The sequence below is a fragment of the Podarcis cretensis genome (assembly GCF_951804945.1).
Source record: "Podarcis cretensis genome assembly, chromosome: 9".
NCBI classification, from domain to species: Eukaryota; Metazoa; Chordata; class Lepidosauria; order Squamata; family Lacertidae; genus Podarcis; species Podarcis cretensis.
Window position 1 is genome coordinate 54114389 of NC_137178.1, and position 22634 is coordinate 54137022.

The 22634-nt window shown below is 42.8% G+C and overlaps 1 long non-coding RNA gene across 1 annotated transcript in view; it reads right to left on the reverse strand.

Moving 5' to 3' along the window:
- Positions 1-22634, reverse strand: part of LOC307223774 — a 54696-nt gene that overhangs the window by 24775 nt on the left and 7287 nt on the right. Inside the window, exon 2 of the long non-coding RNA XR_013842267.1 lies at positions 1014-1185. This is a non-coding gene — a long non-coding RNA (uncharacterized lncRNA). The remainder of the gene's footprint in view (positions 1-1013; positions 1186-22634) is intronic.

Consider the following 22634-nt stretch of genomic DNA (forward strand, 5'->3'; position numbering starts at 1 on the left):
TGCACCCCCCACTCAACAATTCTCTCTCTCTCTTTCACCTGACCTTTACACTGAGATGTTTGCCTAGCGGTAATGGAGTAAAAGAAAAGAGCATAGGAACTTGGACGACGTCAGGTGAAGGAGTGACAAGGGACAAATGGGCTGATTCCTAAAATATCTCCTCAGGAGACAAATTGGCAGCAGCCACTTTGCTTTCTTACGGCGCACCCAAGATAGCAATTCAATAAACTTATATGAAACCCACTTCAAGACTCATAGGTTGATATCCAGCTAAATCGTAAACAGACCCATTAAAGTAAATGCAACTAAGTTACTTAACTCCTTTGATTCTGATGAGTCCACCCTGAGTATGGTTTACATTGGATATCACACATTGTTTCCTATACTTATAAGTTAAATAGTATTTTTTTAAAAAAAACCCTCACATCTTGCTTAAAATGTGGTAGTGGTCACATGAAACCAGATAATATTGTTTTGAGGGCCAGATCTAACTTGAAGTCAGTTAGCTGTCCATTGTTATCCCATAAACATGGAGCATTTAGATTCTTTCACCTGCTTTTCAGCAGTCTTCTTTTCTGAATGTAGATATGGGAGTGGGCTGGAGTCATGGTCAAGAATGCCTCAGGTGGACGTTGTTGTTGTTTTTTACACTTTCCACTAATTACTAATTGCTAACATTACTACTACTACTAGTAGTAGTAGTAGTCCACCCTTCACCAAATGTAACCCAGGGTGGGTTCCAAAAATATCACAATTAAAAACAACATCTATCCTCATTAAAATTGTAAAGTTGAAACCATGAAACCAACAAACTTGGCAGAACAGCCATACAGAGCAACAGCATAGGTCTTGCGAAGCATTTTTGCCAGAAAATATGCAAGGTTTGCCTGTATGTTTTCCTCTGTGTGGCTAATAACAACTGGTGGTGGTAAGGATTTGAATTATGAAGTCACAGCACAGATTAGGTGACCACTTGTCTTTGTTAAAGGGGAAAAAAGAGGAAAAGGAGATACCTTTTCACCTCAGCTGTCATGTTGCCACCATTGGATCTGGAAGAAGACCGATGGTCAATGGCTCTCCTCTAACGTCATTCCTGTCAGGAGATCAGATAGTGGATGTCCTGTTACACTTGTAGTTGTATTTCATTGCTGCATCCTCGCATCTCATCCTCACAGTTTGTATTAACTATTTAAAGGTAAAGGTAAAGGTACCCCTGCCCGTACGGGCCAGTCTTGACAGACTCTGGGGTTGTGCGCCCATCTCACTTAAGAGGCCAGGGGCCAGCGCTGTCCGGAGACACTTCTGGGTCACGTGGCCAGCGTGACATCGCTGCTCTGGCCAGAGCCAGAGCCAGAGCCAGAGCCGCACACGGAAACGCCGTTTACCTTCCCGCTGGTAAGCGGTCCCTATTTATCTACTTGCACCCGGAGGTGCTTTCGAACTGCTAGGTTGGCAGGCGCTGGGACCGAGCAGCGGGAGCGCACCCCGCCGCAGGGATTCGAACCGCCGACCTTTCGATCAGCAAGCCCTAGGCGCTGAGGCTTTAACCCACAGCGCCACCTGCGACCCATTAACTATTTACAGAATAATAATTAAAAAAATGAAGTCATAGGAAGAAACCCCAAACCAGCCAAGTCATGCACAGTAGGGCTGCCTCCTTTAATATTTCATCCAAAAATATCTGGATGTTTTCATCAAAAAGTATAAATATCTCTAAGAAATGTAACACACTTGAACTTCCCTTAAAAAAGAAGGCATTTTGAACACTTTAATCCTATTCATCACATTGAAAGATGAACTACCTATGGAGGAGGAAAAGCAAAGCATGTTTCTTTCAAATGAAATACTTTTTAAATGGAATACTTCACATGCATCTATTTGCATTTTTAAATATATATATATATATAGCACTTTCAAAGATAATCTTTACAAAACATGCTGCACTTTGCTTATCATCAAAATGTTGGTTTCTGCTTCCTTCACTGTGCAGTGAAAGTGCTTGTCACAAGACAATGTTTACATTCCAGTCAGAGTTGCTGTTGGAGTTTCTCACGGGAAAGGAGACTGGATGTGACGTACACTGGTTTCCTGTTGTTGTTTTTTCACTGTTCACGCAGTGTTCTCTCCGTGCTTTAGAGGAGAGAGGATGCTTTCTCTGCTCCGGCAGAGGCAAGATGTTTTTCTGTAATCTACCAGCTTTGAAGTGTAAATAAAGTAATATAGAGTATGTGGCACGTACTCCTCATCATTCCGCTGTGCTTGGGACACTGCAATTTCAACATTCTTGGTTATGGGGCCCAGAAGAAAACGCAGTCATCTTGAGAATGGAATTTAGAATTCGAATCAGAATGCCTGCAAAAGGATCGGAATGCAGAGGGACGGATCGGACGGTATCTGCTCTGCGCGTCAAGATGATTGATGAGGTATGTGCTCATGCTCCGGGCAGCCTGCCAGCTTCTAATTAATGGCTTTATGGCTGGACTCTGAACTTTTATGGCCATTTTGCCGGGCACAGGCAAAGGCTCAAAGGAACAAGCTCCTATGCTGGGAGAAACCGAAAGTAACTTTTCAAAGTGCTTTTGGAATAAAGCAGCTGCAGAAAACAGTGACGCAGCTTGATTTAAGGCAGCAGAGAGAAAGCACTTTTGAATTTGCCTTTGGAATGAGGTTTTGAAGCAGCACAGACGCAGCTTGTATAAAGCAGCTTGATTTGAAGCAGCAGAGACACAGCTTATTTGATGCTGCAGAAGGCTAATACCAGAGTCATGATGGCTAGCTGCAGAAGGCTGGCTGATGCTTGTGGCACTCAGATTGCCAATCAGCCAAATGCTCAGCTCAGAGTAGCCTGTGATACTGCTGTGATTCAGAATGAAGCAGACCGCCAGGGTGATAGCTGCATGGGTAAGGGGGAGTCTTCACAGACGTCATCCCAGAGTGCAGTGGAACCACCAGATGGCGCCAAAGCTTTGAAGGCAGTGAAATGCTACTCGTGTGGACGTCTAGGCCATATGAAGAGGGAATGCAAATATCCCAGGGCCAAGACAGAGCAGCGCAGCGGAAGCTCATTGCGTGGAAAAGGCCAAAGCAAAGGCGAAGGTCCGGTGTCCAGGACAACGCAGCACAAGGCAATGGTCTCACGCTTCACTCCAGAGGTTGCAAAGGTCCAGAAGACGTCTAGATCTTTCTTCATTGTTGATTCGGCTGCAACGCACCACATGTGCAACGATAAGCGACTGTTCGTGTCTTTTACACCGCAGGAAGGTGCAATTCACCAGGCGGATGACCACACAATCCCCAGTAAAGGCTACGGAACTGTTGTTCTTCACAGTTTGGACTTATTGATACAGGATGTGCTTTATGTACCAGATGCCAAACATAATCTGCTCAGCGTTGGACAGCTGAATGAGCGGAAAATTGACGTTTCCTTTAAGAACAAAAAGTGCATCATCACAAAGAAAAATGATTATGTATTGCATGCTGAATATGTTGATCGTTTGTATGTTTTGTATTATGATGATGTTGTGCAGGATGACACTTGTTGCATTGCAGGTTCTAACAAAAGTTTGCATGCAGAATGTATTCATGATTTTCATCGAAAATTTGCTCATTTGAATTTTGAGGCAGTATCTAAAATGCCTGCCTTGGTTGAAGGTATGACTATTAAACCCTGCAGGTACCACATGAAGTGCAAGGCATGCGCAGCAAACAAGGTGAAAATGGCTGCGAAAGGTAAGGTGTCTAGTAGGCAAGCTACAGAACCATACCAAATTGTTCATGCTGATTTGGTTGGACCACTAGCGCCCTCTTTGGGTGGAAACAGGTACTTCATGGTTCTCATTGATGCATTTTCCAGGTATATTTATCTGTACAATCTCAAGCAGAAATCAGAGGCTTTTCCAAGGTTCAAGGAATTCTGTGCTTGGTTGGAAAATGTGCATGGTAAGAAGATAAAAGTTCTTTTCACTGATCGTGGGGGGGGAATTCACTTCTCAGCAGTTTGAAGCTTTTCTGTCTGAGAAAGGAATTCAACACGATTTGTCTAGTCCTCGCTCGCCATGGCAGAATGGACTTTGCGAGAGGGTAAATCAAACATTGCTTCAAGGGTTAAAAACCTTGCTGCATGATGCAAATTTTCCAGAGAGTTATTGGGCTGAATCTCTCTCGTGTTTTACTTACAGTTATAATCGCAGGTTATCTTCAGCGATTGGTTGTACCCCCTATGAGAAGATGTTTGGCAAAAAGCCATACATCAAACACATGAAAATTTTTGGTTCTGACATGTGGGTTCACTCACCACAAACCTCCAAGTTAGACAAGCGTGGATTGCATGGTATCTTTCTAGGTTATCAGAAAGGGTCTTACAGAATAATGATGACTGACTCTAAGACAATTAAGCTCACAAGAAGTGTTGAGTACAATGCCAAGTGGGGGGAGAATGTGGGAATTTTCCAATGTTATCCTGATGACAGTGATGAGACTGAGGATAGTCAAAAGCAACCGCAACAACCCACACCCACTGATGAAGGTTCTGATTCTGAGTCTGAAGCTGAATCGGGTGATTCAGAGGATTTCAAGAGTGCGAAAGCCTCTATGCGACCCTCTGAAAGCTCTGATCAAGAATTGGAAGAACCATTGTTCACAATAGGTCACTTTTCTCCCAAAAAGGAAGAGGAGAGTGTTGAAGACTTAAGGCTAATTCGCAGGTCACAGAGCAACAAAAGGCAGACCTCCAAAGAGATTTGCTGATGAGTTTGCTAAGATAGCAGTGACAGCTGTTAAAAGCTCCAAGAAGGTATTTGAACCTTCAAGTTTCCAAGAAATCCAGGATTTGGATTCAAAGGAAGCTGAGCCATGGTTAAATGCCATGAAGGCTGAGCTTGATTCCTTAGAAAGGAACAAAACATGGGACCTTGTTCCAGTAGTTCCAGGAATGAAACTGCTTGGAAGCAAATGGGTCTTCAAAGCGAAGACTGATCAAAATGGCAAGATAGTCAGACACAAAGCCAGATTGGTAGCCAGAGGTTTTGCACAGGTACCAGGTGAAGACTATCACGAGACCTACTCACCCACAGTGAGGTATGAGAGCATTAGGCTTATGCTCAAGCTAGCTGCAGAGGAGAGTCTACACATTAGTCACCATGATGTGAATACAGCTTTTCTGTACGGATCTCTAGGTGAATCTCTTTATATGCTTCCACCTGATGGCGTACAGGTAAAACAGGGATTTGTTTGTGCTCTGAAAAAGTCCCTTTATGGTCTCAAACAAAGTGCACGGTGTTGGCACACAAAACTCACTGAAGTATTGTTTTCTCTAGGTTTTAAGCAAAGGAAAGCTGATCCATGTGTATTTGTCAAAGAGGAGGGGCAAAAGAAATTGTATTGTTTGTTTTATGTTGATGATATTTTATTCTTTTGGGAAGATGTCACAATGTACAATAACGCCCTAGCTCAACTGAAAGAGCACTTTGACATGAAAGATCTTGGTGAGGTAAACAACTACCTATCTCTGGAAATAGAGAGAGATCAAGATGGTAACATTCTAGTACACCAGTCACGGAAAATTGCTGATGTGTTAAGCAAACTAAACCTGATGGATGCTAACCCTGTAGACACACCGATGACAACAGGTTATCAGGTAGATGACACTGAAGAAGCATTTTCTGACACTACACTGTACAGAAGTGTGCTAGGCAAGCTAAACTTCATTGCCAGATGTTCAAGACCAGACATTGCTGTTAGCTGTAATTTGCTAAGCAGACAAGTCAACAATCCTACTGTTAAGGATTGGAAAGCTCTGAAACGCATAGCGCGGTATTTGAAAGGCACTATGCATTACAGACTGAGATTTAACAATCAGAAGTCTGGTGGTCTTGAGATATTTGCAGATGCAAGTTTTGGAAGTGACACTACAGACAGGAAAAGCACGACTGGAGTTTGCTACATGTACAATCAGGGTCTATTTGATTGGTCATGCAAGAAGCAAACAACAGTTAGCTTAAGTGCTTGTGAAGCTGAACTGAATGCACTGTCTTATTCACTCAAAGATTGTGAATGGTTGTTACAATTGTGCAAAGACATGAAAATTCCTGTCAAATGTCCAATCCAGGTTTACCAGGACAACAAAGCATGTTTGGCTTTGCTGAATTCTGAAGGTTGTAAGCAAAGCACGAAGCACTTGCAATTGAAGTTGCAACATGCTAGGGAACGTATTCAGAAGGGACTCGTAACGGTGTCCTATATGCCAGGTAATGAAATTCCTGCTGATGTATTGTCCAAGATTGTATCAAGGGATCAACACTGTACCTATGTGCAGAAGTTGGGTTTGTACTGATATTGTACGAACACGCTGCCCAGTGATGTTCACAGAAAGGGGGAGGATGTTGGTTTCTGCTTCCTTCACTGTGCAGCGAAAGTGCTTGTCACAAGACAATGTTTACATTCCAGTCAGAGTTGCTGTTGGAGTTTCTCACGGGAAAGGAGACTGGATGTGACGTACACTGGTTTCCTGTTTTTTTTTTCCTTCACTGTTCACGCAGTGTTCTCTCCGTGCTTTAGAGGAGAGAGGATGCTTTCTCTGCTCTGGCAGAGGCAAGATGTTTTTCTGTAATCTACCAGCTTTGAAGTGTAAATAAAGTATATAGAGTATGTGGCACATACTCCTCATCATTCCGCTGTGCTTGGGACACTGCAATTTCAACACAAAAGACATCCCGGTTATAAAAAAAGGACTGCTTTTTCTTTTTCTTTAACCCACACATTTGTCATTATAGCAGGCACTAAGTGGTTATGTAGGATACAAATCACCCACCAATATTGCTTCTTTTTTAGAAACTGTCCTTCTTAGTGCTTTGCCTTCAAAGCTTAGGTGGACTCCAATATTTGAACCCTAATTTAAAGAGACACTATAGCCAAGTGATTTATAACTTACCCCATTTTATAGGGAATTTTACCCACATGACAGATAATTCTGTTATAATAATTCTACTGATATGCAATTATGTACACTTGGCTTTGCGACACCTTTGTCTTCGAATCTGGAAGTAAACAGTGGAAAACAATTGGATAAGCACAGGCTCTATAGCATGAAGTGAACAGTCTCAATTTTGTGCAATCACATGGTATTTTAGAAGGAATAATACTAATACTAATAATACTAATACTAATAATTTATTATTTATACCCCACCCATCTGGCTGGGTTTCCCCAGCCTCTCTGGGATACATTGTAAGGATGGGGGTGCAGTGGGTGTGGCTCGCCCCAGGTGTCACCACTGGGGTGTGTGTGACAAAATGCCGGGCAGCACTCACCTCGTGGCCTGCAGTGCGCCCGAGCCACACATCTCTCCTGGGAGGCTCTGCATTGCCCCAAATGGTCCGCCTGCTGCCTCCCCCCTAGCTGTAGGGTGGCTGAGTGGAAGGAGGCAGGCAGACTCCAGAGGCCCCGCCCCATGGGTGGCTTGCCCCACCCACCATGCCCCTATGGGCAGCTCGCCCCACCTCTGGATGCATCGCCCTAGGTGCCCGAGCGGCTTCCTCCACCACTGATTGTAAGCCATATAATTTGTTACTCGTACCCAAATTGCTCTCCTTCATGTGGTGGAAAGAGAGATCCTTTCCCACGTACTATGATGTCACTGTGACCTAAAGGCTTACTGTTGTGGCAGATCCTCATGGAGTATCTAGAGCACAATCTAATCGATCCAAACAAGACTGAGACACTCTCATTCCTCTGTCCTGATGAGTAGGACAGTAGGATGAGTAGGACCCTGTTTTAGATGGGGTCACATTCTCCCTGAAGGAGCAGGTCTGAAGCATGGGGGTTAAGTTATGCCCATAGACTAAACCAGACCTCCCCAACCTGGTGCCCTCTGTAAGCTTTGGACAACAATCCAATTCACCTCAACCAGCATGGGCAAGTGATAAGTGATTGTGGGAGTTACAGTTCAAAACATCTAGATAGCACCAGGTTAGGAAAGAATGGACTAAACCCAGTCATAAGTAGTGCTACCACTACAATGTCCTGGTTTGAAAACATATCTTGTTATTCATAATATAATGATCACATTCAATCCAAGGCACACATGCACTTCTATGAGTTCTTCTTTAGCTCAGTTTGTGATTAAAGTCAGGGGGTAGAACTTGTTTCTGTTTCTCTCTCTGTCTCTCCCTGTCTGGCTCTATTTTAATTTACTTGTCCTGAATATCCTCCCTTTCTGGTGCCTGCTACAGCATGTCCCAAACTCTAATGGACTGAGGTAATGCAGACCCTAGGAAATGTAATTTTCTCAGGTCACCAGAATTCCTTATATGGACACCAGACATCATGGGAAATAATATTTCCCAGGACTCCAGGTGCATGGAGAACTGACACGGCAACATTCCAGTAGCTGTCTGTTGCTGCTAGCTTGCTAGGCAAGTTGAAAGGTGGATAGGGCAGGCTACATAAGCTTTGTGGATACAAGTTGAGAACTCTTCCCTTGGTCACATTTGGTGGGGACGTGGGAGAGGGATGTCAGGATTCACAGAATGCTGTGTAAGTAAGTCTGCAGGCTTGAGTTTGCTAGTTGATGCAACAGGCTGATGCAATACTTTTTATGGAGGTGCTGGGTCAGAATGACTCAGCAGTAATGTGCTGACAGTGGATTGGCTGTTTAAAGGGAAGCCTGTCCAGCAGTAAAGGTGGTGGTGTGGAGGAGTGTGGTCAGAGAGAGTGAGTCTTCCTATTTGCCATAAGGTGCAGCCAGGTATACTCTGTCTGACTGTATGAACTGCTTCTGTAGATATTTGTGTATACAGTGGTACCTCGGGTTAAGTACTTAATTCGTTCTGGAGGTCTGTACTTAACCTGAAACTGTTCTTAACCTGAAGCACCTCTTTAGCTAATGGGGTCTCCTGCCGCAGCCACGCCGCCGGAGCCCGATTTCTGTTCTCATTCTGAAGCAAAGTTCTTAACCTGAAGCACTATTTCTGGGTTAGCGGAGTCTGTAACCTGAAGCGTATGTAACCTGAAGCATATGTAACCCGAAGTACCACTGTATATAGCTCACAATAAATAATACTGCACTGAAAACCTGGGACTCTGAGCATTTCTGCTAAAGCACCGCAAGGAATTCGCGACAAGAGAGAGGGCTCAATCAAGATGTGACAAGTTTTTCCATTTCTAGTCACGATGAGTCAATACTTAAATTATAATAAAATATATGGTAGACTATATAAAGCCTCACTATTACAAAAAGAGGACACATATTTTTAAAGCAGGAAAAAGGAGTTACTATATAGTGGGCTTTTTTAAGGGGATGATTTTTGAAGAGGACAATTCAGTGTTAAGCAATGTATAAATTGTTAAATTAAATACTGTAGTTTACCAGGGTTGCCTTACCTATCCATCTGTCCACCTACTCATCTTTTATATTTTAACACCATCACACAGGAGCCTTAACTGCTGTGTGTTGGTTTTGCAGAAGGAGATTTTGTAGGTTAGAAGAATGATTTCATATACTCTTGGTGGCCAAATATCAGAACTCCACTTCCGTGAGAACAGCTGCTAAAGTGACTGTATCCTTTACCCCTAGCCAGTGAGGTTTGGCTGAGGAAACAACTTCCTGGTAGGTATTGCAGCTCTCTGCTTCTTCAACCACCCCTTAGGTATTTTGGCTAGAGATCACACAGCGCAGGTTTATTGCTAACAATGGGTGTGGAGTCATTTCTGCATTTTTCATATCCTGTTGCCACTCAGTAGAACACAATCCACTTCCACTATATTTTTTACTCCTGTCTGCCTCGAGGGATGGAAATGGAGAAGCACTGACCTATAAATATTGGAATTCCCCTCTGCAGTCGGTGTATTTTCCACAGAATACAATACTGTGTGCAGGGCTACTAGCAATCATAGTTTCAGGGGTTTTTTTCCACATGTGTAGCTTAAATTGGTGAACCGATTTATAACAAGCCAATTTAAAACTGGCATTGGCTGGAATGGACACAGTGGTGCTATTGTGTTCAGATCACATGATTCCTCTTAGGAGCACATATATTTATGACCAACCCACTAGATGAAATTTGGCTGAAGCTTCATTGGTCGCCCTGGGAGATAACATGTGCAGGGAAAGGAACAGGGAGACTGCAAGCTTGTTGGTTCTTCTGAATCTCTCAGCAGTATTTGATGCTATCAAGTTCCAGATTACATGTCCAGCATAGGATTTATGGACCACTGCTCATTGATGACTCAACTTCCATGCCACAAGCAGATTCCAGATAGTGCTGGGGGAATTATGGTCAAGCACCATGACACTTGTATTATAACGTTCCCCAAAGATTTTCTTTTATCCTCCTTATTGTTTAATATCTACATTAAACCTTTAAAGCACAGATGGGAAACCTGTGGACCTCCAGAAGTTGTTGGACCAACTGCTATAAGCCCCAGCTAGCACTACCAGTGGCCAGGAATAGTGAGGGTTGTGCTCGAACAAAATCCATACAAAGTACCTGAGTACCGAAGGAAGGCATCTCCAAACTCTGCCCTCCAGCTGTTTTGGGACTACAACTCCCATCATCCCTAGCTAACAAGACAGTGGTCAGGGATGATGGGAAGTGTAGTCCCAAAACAGTTGGAGGGCCGAGTTTGGGGATGCCTGACCTAAGGGCTGGTATCCTCCCATATGAATCTGCTCAAAATTTAAGCTTTGTCTCAGAGAATATTCTCTAACTGCTTTTGCTAAATAAGATTAGATAGGTCACCCAACCAAGGAGAGGGTCTTCTCAGTGGTTCCACTCAGGTATGCTCTTCTTCAAAAATAAGGGAGGCACCAACTCTTTTACCATTAAAGAAACAAATCAAAACTGTTTTGCTCGCCAAGTGAGGAAAAGCTACCAAGCCCCTGGTAGCTTTTAAAATTCCTCTGCTGCCGTTTTTTAATTTTTAATTTAATTCTTGTTCTTTCTTTTTAATTTTTCTTTACTCTTTCTGTTCAGAAGGTCTTAATTATTAAATTTCCTTATTGCTTATTCATTTTTACAAAGGGGGAGAAGCAAGGAACATAGCAAGGAGTGGTTAATATGTACACATCCAGCGACATGCTTTTAGATTTGTTTCGGATAAAGATGGGAATTTACGGCTTAAACCAAAGGTGTCATTGGCAGAGATGAAGTTGAAGAGACTTGATAAAAGATGGAGACGGGGTGCTCTAATTACAGTACATGTTCTAGGTCAGAATTCCAGCAAGGGAGAAAGAAGATTCCACAGGTGTAGGAGACTTTTGACCAGGCAGAGGGCAGAATTTAACTGCTCCCCTCTCACTCCTTTTATTGGCCATCACATGCAACCCTTCATAGAAGTGACTGCTTGAAACACTGCTCAGCTAATGATTCTGGTTGCCTTTGCTGCTAGGCTGAATACCTGCCACTATGCTTGCTTCACAGGTTATTTACATAAGAGATACATTTGTGTAATTCCGTAAGGCTAAGGTGAAGTCCTCCACTGCTGATCTAAAATGATTTAATTGAGCACTCGTCTATCAGGCATTCTAAATTAGCTGTCACTTGTAGAACGGGCTTCCAGAAGGTCACTCGGCTCTTTCAAACATGGCTTCTGACTTGAAAACACCAACTATGATAAATTGCTTGATTTATGTTTTTCTGTTTCTTTGTGCACTTAGTTACCTTGAACATAATCAGGGTAGCCTGTGACTGCCAAGCTCATTTGAGTCTCAGCTAATCCCTTTATCTATTAAACCCACCAGCTTTCTGCATATGATCTTTTCCTCCTTTAAAGGATCTCTCACAGGCAGCACAGAATGGGCATTGATGATGAAATGCAACAAACTTTTCCTAGAGTTTCTGTAACATGCTTTCTAAGGCTAGGTCCCTACAAATAATACAGATTTGTGCAAATACTCAAGGTTAGTCCAAGGATTGTCACTGTTTATCTATTACTATGTTAATATCCTTCTAGAAGCATTGTTCTACAGTGCGGTTTCACCTAGGGATAGGAGCAGAATTCAATTCAATTTACATTTAAAGGCAAGCCTACCTCTTTCTCACTTTCCAAAACAATATGTCAACTCAAACACAACCATCCTCTGAAATCCATGCTTCTCCGAATTTTGTAAGGCAGTTCTCCAGTCAAGTAATGTTTACAAAGAATGCATATACTAGGAGAAGGTGTGCACAAAAACACATATATTAGTGAATATCGTATTGACAATGCATTATAACAGGGGGAAATGGCCTGCAAGAATTCGCAGGCTAGGCAAAATTGCATAGGAAAATGTGTATATTAGGAGAAATTAATACCAAAATACTGATTTTCACAGGGATCAATGCAGAAATGTGGCAAACTGGAAAAAAATGGGAATCCAAACTGAACGATTAGTTGGACAGTTCCCTCTCCAAAATAAAAAAGTAAAATTAAAGGAGATACAGAGAAACACTTTCCATAAATGTGCAGAGGTGAATGCAGGGCTGAAGAGGCTAGCCCCACCTGTCACCATCATTGTGTATCATTGTCATGCTCCCCTGATTATGTCTGATGTTCATCGGAAATAGTTCAGTTGTGTTTTGCATGTCTAGACCTTGACAGTCCTCTCCAGTTCTTTGATGTCCATCTTACCTGCTTAGCTCCAGCTCCCACACTAGTGGCTGGTGATGCTCAGTGTATCTTCCAACTGAGGAAAGGCTACAGATCCTGGAACACTTTTTTTTTAGTTAAGAAAAGAGATGGTCAAAATTTCAGGGGAGAGGATAGAAGTGTTTATATGATGATGAATGGTGCAGCCACAAGAAACATTTTCGCTCTTTCTCATGATGCTGATCCTTGAGGTCACCCAATAAACTTGATTTGCAATAGATCCAGAACCGACAAACAAAAGTACGTCAAATAGTGCAATAACTAGCACAAGATGTGCTGATGTCAGTAGCTTAGATAGGTTTCAGAATCCTAGTGCTATTTTGGAGGTGTTTATGAATCAGCTTAGTTCTCACTTTCTCTCAAAAATTGATAAGTACAAGTCTCAGTTAATCAACACATCGTATTTTTTCTGATTTTTTTTAAAGAAGAGAATTTACCCTTTACAAAAATAAAAAGAAGGATTTTTTCCAGCTATCATATTTATAACTCACTTTATTAAATTTGTGAGAAAGGAATCATCCTCTCTCTTCTTTCTCTTTCTCACATACCCAAACACCTACACACCTATCCTATCTTTCAAGAAAGAGTGAGAGACACCTTTGGAAAGGAGCATAATATTTTTCTTCCTGCGTCATTAAGAAAATGTACAACGTGCACATTTATAATTCCATTAGAGCTGGTCCACAGGTGAACTTCAATAAGAAAAGAGTGCATAGTTTTCTCTCATCTTTTCATAAGATACAGAGCTAAAAACAAAAAGTAGCAAAAAGTAGTGTACTATCTTACAGATTAGCAAGCTTATTATGACATGAAAATTTATGCAAAAGAATCCACGTGTTAACTTACTCGGTAAGTAGGTGGGTATAGAAAGGGGGAAGTAGAATGTAGACTCAAATGCCAATGAAATGAAGAAGAAAAAATACAGTCCACAACAATTCAATCAGTGCTGAAATGTATGAAAAATAACCACAGTGACCATTTGCTATAGCAACAAGGTGATAACACAACCATTGTTTTTGTTGCAACAGACTAAAATGGCTACCCCTCTGGCAGGGTGCAGGGTGTACAATCTCTTAGTTATACTTAGTGAGATTCAACTAATGCATCACACTGGTGCAAGGATTCCTGCTCATACAGCACAGTTCCTTCCTCCCCATCCCTTGTGCTCTCCCCAAATCTCCCCCAGAGGGTGGAGAAAACACCAGAATGAGATATAGAGGGCACTTTGTTTTCAGTAGCATGCCACAGCAAAAGAAATGGCTTTGAGCCTCTTTTCTGTACCTTGCTTGCTTGGTCTGGGGCAGACTTCGGTCTTCCAAATTTCAACGGCACCCTGTGTGAGGCCAAAACTCAGCATCCTCCCATCTCTTGCCTTCTGTTCTGCTCAGTTCACTATGTCATAGTTGCAAGCCCCTAGGCTTGGAGCCCAGTGCATCAAAAATGGTTGTGCTGTCCTAAATCTGCCTCTGGCTTGGTTTTAGACACAACTTGGCAGTATTTTATTTTGCCAATTAACTACAAAAATTAAACCTTTTGTTTGAACTTTGGTCGCGTTAATTAATAAAATAACAGAGTCCTGTGTGAGGGCTATGGCTTCTCATTTATAGCCAGCATGTGAACAACATTTATAATTGCATTCTTGATATTGTCCTAATGCACGTAGATGAGCAAATCTTTATGCAGAGGACAAATGGATTTTGTTCCCTTAATATGTTCTCAGTGAAGCTGCATTTTAATTATAATCAGTTGCTGCTATCTTTTGAACTGCCCTTGTATATGTTGACACTGCTTGATTTATTTTACAGCTGATAGTATTCTTGCCATTGCCAGCACTCAACATGTGTCAGTCGGCCTGGCATATCATTGCTCTCTGACGATGTACTGATCCAAAAATAAAAAAAAATTCTCCCTCCGTCTAATAGTTATGGTGTGATACTGGCAGTAGGGTCAGGTATATTACATTCTCTCCTTTAGTCATAACATGCCGCTGCTGGATTTGCAATTAATCATTTTGTGGATTCATGTGAGTGCCAGTTTGAACAAAGAGCACATTTCCCCGAAGTAAATTAATGCACATAATTATAAGTGTGAATTCTTCTTGATATTGGATTTTGACTATGACTGTTCAGAGAACTGGGAACAAAAAACACATTCACTTTACTGGAGGGTGGGGGAGAGAGATGAACACGTGCATGATGTTCTGACTGCTTTTCAGAAATTTCTACAAATATCCTGAACTAAAATAAGCAGTCACTGAAAACTGTATTTGTAAGACAAGGCTCTAATCCAATGTTTGTTTAAGACATCATTGTTGATACTTTGTTTTTTTAAAGGCATTAATCCATGAATATTATTTTTTATTACTACTACTACTACTACTACTACTACAAATAGCTCCAGCTTTTGGTGGGCTCAGTTCAAGAGAACTTCAGTGTCCCACTCCCTCAATGAATCTAACCCCTGACTGCTATTGTAGCTGCTCCTCTGCCTTACCACTGCTTCCCAGTCAGAGCCAATGAGCAAGCAAGTAGTGCGCCTCCTTCTCCTTCTGACCACTGCTGTCATTTGCTTAGTCATTCCTTCTTAGCCAGATGGAGAAGGAAGTGAACAAACAGTTTACTGTGTTAAATACAATGAGCAGGTCCAGGGAGCTTTTGCGGGTGAGTAACCTGCTGGAGTGTGGGCCCTTAGCAGGTGCCAGATCATAACAACCCCTTGACACTTGTCCAGGTTGATGACTTACCATAGCATGTAATATTGGAAGCAGCCATTTTAAAAAGTTTTGAACTAGCAAAATGGTCTCCATTATGACAGTCGCCCGATTGCATTCAGACAGTACTATATACCCTTTCTCCAGTGTTTCCTTCCCTGGTGTCAGGAACGTGACTCACCAGAATGCAGGGCAAGAGTCAGACTCAGAATTGAGCTAAGTGAAAGAGGGACTGACTCTTCAAATGAGGACTGGCTGACAGAGTCTAGAGAGGGCAGTTCAACCCCCCCCCCTTCTCGAGGAAGACACTGTTGGCTCTCAAGAAGAGGAAGAGTTGGAAGGCAGCCAGAGCATTGCTAGGCAATCAGCAGTTAAGCAGAGGTCTGAGACTATGTCAAGTGAAAGTGGGGAGGGTGGAGGCCAGCTTCTCAGTCCCTGTTCTAGGAGACTGGATAAGATCAGAGGGCAACAGAAGGGCAAGAGGGGAAAGGCGGGAGTTGGCGTCCTTCCTGCTGTGGGAGGGGCGAAGATTCAGATTGATCTACTATCATCAATGTGAGCAGGAGAGAAGCCATGCTTTGGATGTGTTTTGGTGTAAATAAACATACGTAAAACTGCCAGAGAGTCATTACTTCTTAGTGGGGCTTGCTTGCCTGCCAGAGATCATTACACCTGATAAAATCAAATGGGTGCCAAGGAGAGTGGCCTGGAAGTGAAAACTGCCACTGTCAGGTTTGCCCCCAAAGCTCTATCTCCCAGGGCCCAGCCCGATTGGCTGAATTCAAATTGCGGGTTTGGCAGGAACACCATAGTGCCTTGTGGACAGCCTAGTGATTTTCAATGGTCAACTGCACAACAGAGTTTGCTGGGGGGGGGATTGCGCGGCCTGACACAATGGTCTGTAACCGCTGCCCACCTCAAACCTGGTAAACATCCATTCTTGTCATAGAGCTGTAATTCTCAAGATTGATTTAACAGTCAATGCTTCTTCCCAGGGAGCTCTGAGAGTTAAAGCTCTGTAAAAGGAATAGTAAAGCTAAAGGGACCCCTGACCATTAGGTCCAGTCGTGACCGACTCTGGGGTTGCGGGGCTCATCTCACTTTGCTGGCCGAGGGAGCCGGCATACAGCTTCCGGGTCATGCAGCTAGCATGACTAAGCCAATTCTGGCAAACCAGAGCAGCGCACGGAAACACCGTTTACCTTCCCATCAGAGCGGTACCTATTTATCTACTTGCACTTTGACGTGCTTTCGAACTGCTAGGTTGGCAGGAGCAGGGACCGAGCAATGGGAGCTCACCCCGTCATGGGGATTCGAACCACTGTCCTAATAACTCTCAGCACCCTTAACAAACTACAGTTCCAATGATTCTTTGTGAGAAGCCATAACTGTATGATGCCACTTTAAATGTGCAGTGCAGCTGGGGTTGATAAGTGATAAGAAGCTGCCTTATGCCCCCTCAGACTATTGCCTAGCTAATTCAGTGGCTGTCAGCAGCAATACACAGTCTCCAGATAGAGATGCTAGTAACTGAAGCAGGGATTCCCAGCACACAAAGCAAGTCCTCTGCTAATGATATCTGATCCCCCACCCCCCACAAAAAAGAAAAAAAGAAATCTGTGCTGAATATCAGCTGAAGATTGGAGGTGGTCTTCTGTGTGGGCACTTCTTTTTCCCCTTCAAAGAACCTCAAAGCTACACAAGACCCATGTAACACTGTTCCTCAATTATGCATTGCTGTGATCTACTTTGTTGGGTTGAGGGCAAAGAAGAATGGCATCAAATAGCCCACCTATCTTTGGGGGATTGCCATTAAACAGTTATTTTCTTGACAGAAATAATGTTATACCCTGCACAATGTCATTGGACTACAAAGGAGATGGCTTTACTTCGCACTTATACTCAGGGTTTAACAAGGGCGCTGCTGAAACCATCTTTGGTAGTAAACAATCTGTATTGATCTGTATCTCGCTCAAATTCTCTATGATCGTTGTTCCACAGCAATCAGCCTCTTCTAAACATTGAAAGAACAACCAAAGAAAATGGTGCCTTGAAATAATTTTTCTCCCTACTTTTGGAAAAGGAAGAGTGCATGTGCTCACATATAACACACTTAAATGTAGCCTCCCTTTGATAGGCTTATTTTAACTTCCCTTTATGGTATCTATTTTTGTGCCTCTTCACATTGTTTGGAATGGTAGCTAAAAGAGTTTGCACGCTCTCTGATTAAGAATAGGAGCAAATAAGCAGTCTGCTCATGTAGTCTGCTTTCTTTTTCTAGGTCTTACAATTTCAGACTATGAGGTGGAAAAGACATACTAGATTTCCCATTTTACCTAAGTGGCAATCTATAAGCAATTATTTGGTTTTAGTGGATTAATTCTTTTTATGCTGTTTTTTATGCTGCTATATTCTATGATGAAGTTGTATATGGTGGATATTTTTTGCAGTTCTATGTTGCTAGTAGGTTTCCTTTGTATAGTAAGCCACTTCGATTATTGGTATAAAAAGTGAGGTATAATTAATCTAAACAAATAAATGCATCAATCTCCTCTGCATTAAGAAATAACACCATAACACCCACCCACCCCTATACTAACAAAATAAATATGATAGGGAAGATAGATTACAACTCTTTTCGGTATACAGTTTCTCTTTCTAGGTATATATGTACCAGGAGGTCTTTTTATTATTATTTTAAAATGAAAGCATTCAAATATGTAACCCCTGGCTTGCCATCTGAAATGGTACAGCCCATCAGTAGATACTTTGAGTGAGTGCTATTATTGTTTGAGCTGCTCCTAGACTATGCACATTTATGATCACATAAAATACTGCCCAGATCTATAGTATCTATATCCTGCATTGCAGGGTGTTAGACTAGATGACAATTTGGACCCTTCCAACTTACAATTCTATTAATTATTTAAGAGGCCACACAATGTTCTGTCACAGTCTAGTTGTACAGTCTGTTGAAGTATGAGATCACTGCTTTCAGGGTCCATACATATGTTGGTAAATTAGCAGGGTTATATACAGATCCTTGGTGGGACTCTGATCACAGACCTGCAGCAGAGTTTCGCCTAACAGAAGTGGTGAAGAGAAAAGGGAAGTCTAGGAACTAGACTGTATTGTGCATGGTTAATTCGCTGGATACTGACTAAGACAGTGAACAAGAAACTCAGCCCAGGAACGTGACTGTGAAGATAGGAATAAATTTTATCGCCAGTGGCTATGAAAGTCATCAAGCATAGCTCTTACCTTAATAAATGGGATGCAGGTGGTGCTGTGGTCTAAACCACTGAGCCTCTTGGGCTTGCCGATCAGAAGGTTACCGGTTCGAATCCTCATGATTGGGTGAGCTCCCGTTGCTCTGTCCCAGCTTCTGTCAACCTAGCAGTTTGAAAGCATGCCAGTGCAAGTAGATAAATAGGTACCGCTGTGGTGGGAAGGTTAACCTCAGCAGAGACAATGCAGGAGAAGGCTAAGCTGTTTTATGCATGGTTCCCCCTGAATGCTATATATGAGCAGAACTCTGACGTTGCTTCAGCAAAAGTATACCTGAGACCTTGCATAGGAGCAGCAGTTCTGCCCTGATTGCTAGCTCTGTTTTCATGCAAGGAGCCTCTGTCTCTCTGCAGTTCTGTCTAAAATTGAATTTCTCCACCCAATCTAACCCATATCCACCCACTCCACAGAGAGGTGTGGAAACGGTTCTTGTATCAGTAGCTCAGACAGCTGTAAGTAGGAAGAAATGTAAAAGCTGTGCTTCATGTGAAGCATGGGGAAGAGCACCTATAATTGTGCTTCCTCCTGTGTCCCATAATGTGAAAGACATTTGTTGAAACTTCTGCAGGTAGACGTTAGTGCTTGGCATTTTGTATATTTCCCAAGAAACTTTGGAGGGGGTGGACTCTCAACAGAACCCCTGCTGTTTCTTCTTGAAGTTTCCCACCCATGAAATAAACATTGGGGAAAGGGGTTAACAACTTACCAAATTGAAGAGCGTTTGCCATCATTGTCAGCTTTGTAATCATTAAGAGAAAATACTGTAGTGGTTCGCCGTGACAAGAAGATAAATGATGTGGAGAAATTCATTAAATCTAGCTTAATTCGTTGACAAAAGAGCACTGTAATAGAAGGTGTTTTTCTTCTCAATTTTTGTGCGCAAGTGACTGGATGCTAAGGGCCAGACATTATGCATTACCTATACAGAAAGCACTTCTGGAGCATGAAGGATGGAACACATAGTCATGAAAATTGCATTTCTGTCTATTTCAGTACAACCAATGCACTCTAGGCGGGGCCACAATTTGTGTCTGGTCTGGAAACTCCAGCTTGTGCAAAAAGCTGTGGCTAGGCTGTTAATGGGGACAGACTGCCACCAGCACAAAACGCTGGTGCTTAAAGTGTGTTACCTGCTGCCCATATGCTGCTGGGCCAGATTAAAAGTTATTGTATTAATTTAAAAGCCCCTTAACAACTTGCGTTCTGGATTTCTTAAGGACTGCCTGATTCTTTATATCACTGTCTGATCAATAGGGATGGAAGGATCTGTCAATTTCAGTTTTCACAGTTTCTCATTTTCACAATCTTAAATTCAGTTCTCCACATTTCTGCAGCAATTTGCAAATTTCTTCTAAAAAACACATTTTTGTATGCAGTTTTGAGTGACGTATACATTTCTGCAATTTATCCTAGGTAAAGGTAAAGGTAAAGGTACCCCTGCCCGTACGGGCCAGTCTTGACAGACTCTGGGGTTGTGCGCCCATCTCACTTAAGAGGCCAGGGGCCAGCGCTGTCCGGAGACACTTCCGGGTCACGTGGCCAGCGTGACATCGCTGCTCTGGCGAGCCAGAGCCGCACACGGAAACGCCGTTTACCTTCCCGCTGGTAAGCGGTCCCTATTTATCTACTTGCACCCGGAGGTGCTTTCGAACTGCTAGGTTGGCAGGCGCTGGGACCGAGCAGCGGGAGCGCACCCCGCCGCAGGGATTCGAACCGCCGACCTTTCAATCGGCAAGCCCTAGGCGCTGAGGCTTTAACCCACAGCGCCACCTGCGTCCCACAATTTATCCTAACATTAGGATAAATTTTTGTATGGGATTTTCATCGATATGCACAATTTCCCCATATAGAGTCATCTTTGTAAACACTGGCAGGTAGGAGAGCTGCATCACAAAATTCAGATAAGTGCAAATTGCAAAGGCAATTTGGTTCTCCTATAGTTTCAGAACCTGTTTCAGGTTCTCCTATAGTTTCAGAATCTGATGGATCTAGCTTTAAATGTGAGCTGAATTTACTTCTCCCCCTCTACCTACTGATCACCCAGGTCTTTGCAGAAGTCTCTTTTGGTGCCTGTCCCCCTTAATTAAGATGCACAGCTCCTAACTGTTACAAACCATGCATTCACTATTCTGTGCCCAAGCTTGTGGAAATTCTCCTGAATGAGATTAGACAGGCTCCTTCCTTGCTGAACTTCAAACATCTGACCAATACTTACTTTTTTAAATTTCAGCAAGTATTTTAAGGTAGTATTTGGCTTTATGAATACTTTTCATTGTTCTGTTCTCTGTATGGTTCATTTTTATGTACACCACTTAGAAATGCTACTGATTAAGAGGTATATAAAAGCCTTCAAAAAAAAAAAAATTAATGTGGCAAATAAGAACTTCAGCATGCATACTGACACACAGAGAAAATACGTGTGTGTGGTTGTTAAGCATGGTGATTTATAGCCATGTAATATTTGAATATCCCCTCTGCTCAAATCATGGCCTTTCACACAGGTATTTAGCATGTACTTGCACTGTGAGGGAATCAAATGTATTTTCATATCATGTACATTGGGTGCTGTCAGGGAACTGACATCAAAGGGAGAAACGGAGGCAGGGCACCAGAGCGATGCCAGGGAGGGAACCAGCAGAGGGGAAGGATTTCAGCGTGACACCAATGGAGAGGAGAGGGAGATGGAGGAGGCGGTGTCAGGGCTCCAAGACCCTTCAAGCGAAACTAGCGGAGAGGGTGCTGGCATGCCCCTGCCTTCCCCTTACTTGCGCAGATGCGTTCCGCACAGAGAACATAGGAGGAGACTTGGGGTCAAACAGCTTTTATGCTGGAAGAGATTCAAGAAACGCCCATTGACAGATTCTGCAAGTGACTAACAGGTCACGGAGGGTGAGCTCTAACCCTAAACCAAGTCGAGCAAACGATCTAATTGAACTGAAGGCAATTTACGCACAAGTAACCCCTTACAACCATTACAGGTGCATATGTGGCAGCAACCTGCAAATTGTAGCCAATGATTCCTTTGTCATTTGTTCATAAAAAAATACCTCCCGGCATCCCCTTTTTTGTTTTGTTTTGGAACAGTTGTGACACACCTTAAACTCCTTTTTTTACAGAAAGAACATGGGATGGAAACTCAGTTTAAATGAATGACTAAAATACCATTTTCCCAAACATACCAGGACCTGTACAGAAATGATTTTGCCTGGAGGCAAAGCGGAATACAGTGGTGCTTCAGGTTACAGATGCTTCAGGTTACAGACTCCACTAACCCAGAAATAGTACCTCGGGTTAAGAACTTTGCTTCAGCATGAGAACAGAAATTGTGCGCTGGTGGTGCAGCGGCAGCAAGGGGTCCCATTAGCTAAAGTGTTACCTCAGGTTAAGAACAGTTTCAGGTTAAGAACAGACCTCCAGAATGAATTAAGTTCTTAACCCGAGGTACCACTGTACCTGAAAGCTTTGATACTGTGTCTGTGGGTCAACAGGAATGTTTTTAAATTTATCCTGAAAGTGTATAATGAGGGAGAGTATTCCACAAATGGGGAACTCCCACTGAAATGGCCCTGTCATGGGTCAATGCCAAATGAGTAGTCCCAGGTGGCAGTACCGTCACCTGCCGATCCTAGGGTCCAAGATGGTTGATACTGGCGAAGGCAGCTTTTTAGGTACTTGGGTCCTGCCTGAGGATGTCACATACTGTCCTATGACTTGTTTAGGGCTTTATAACCTTGCATTGAGCCCGGAAGCTCACTGGCAGCCAATGGAGTGCTTTCAGGCCTGGTGGGTTCTAATGAGCATTCACTCAGCTGTACTTTCTCCCGTCTTCTAAATGCCAGGTAAAGTGTTGGTTCAGAAACACTAAAGGCACCTCTCTCCCACACACTGTGCAAATTCATAACCATCGAAGAGCTTTTCATGATTCCATTTTCTTCAGACTATGCCCAAAGCCAGAGTAATAAAATCCAGAGTTCTCACAAGAAATGCAGGCACAACCTAAGAAGATATTAAT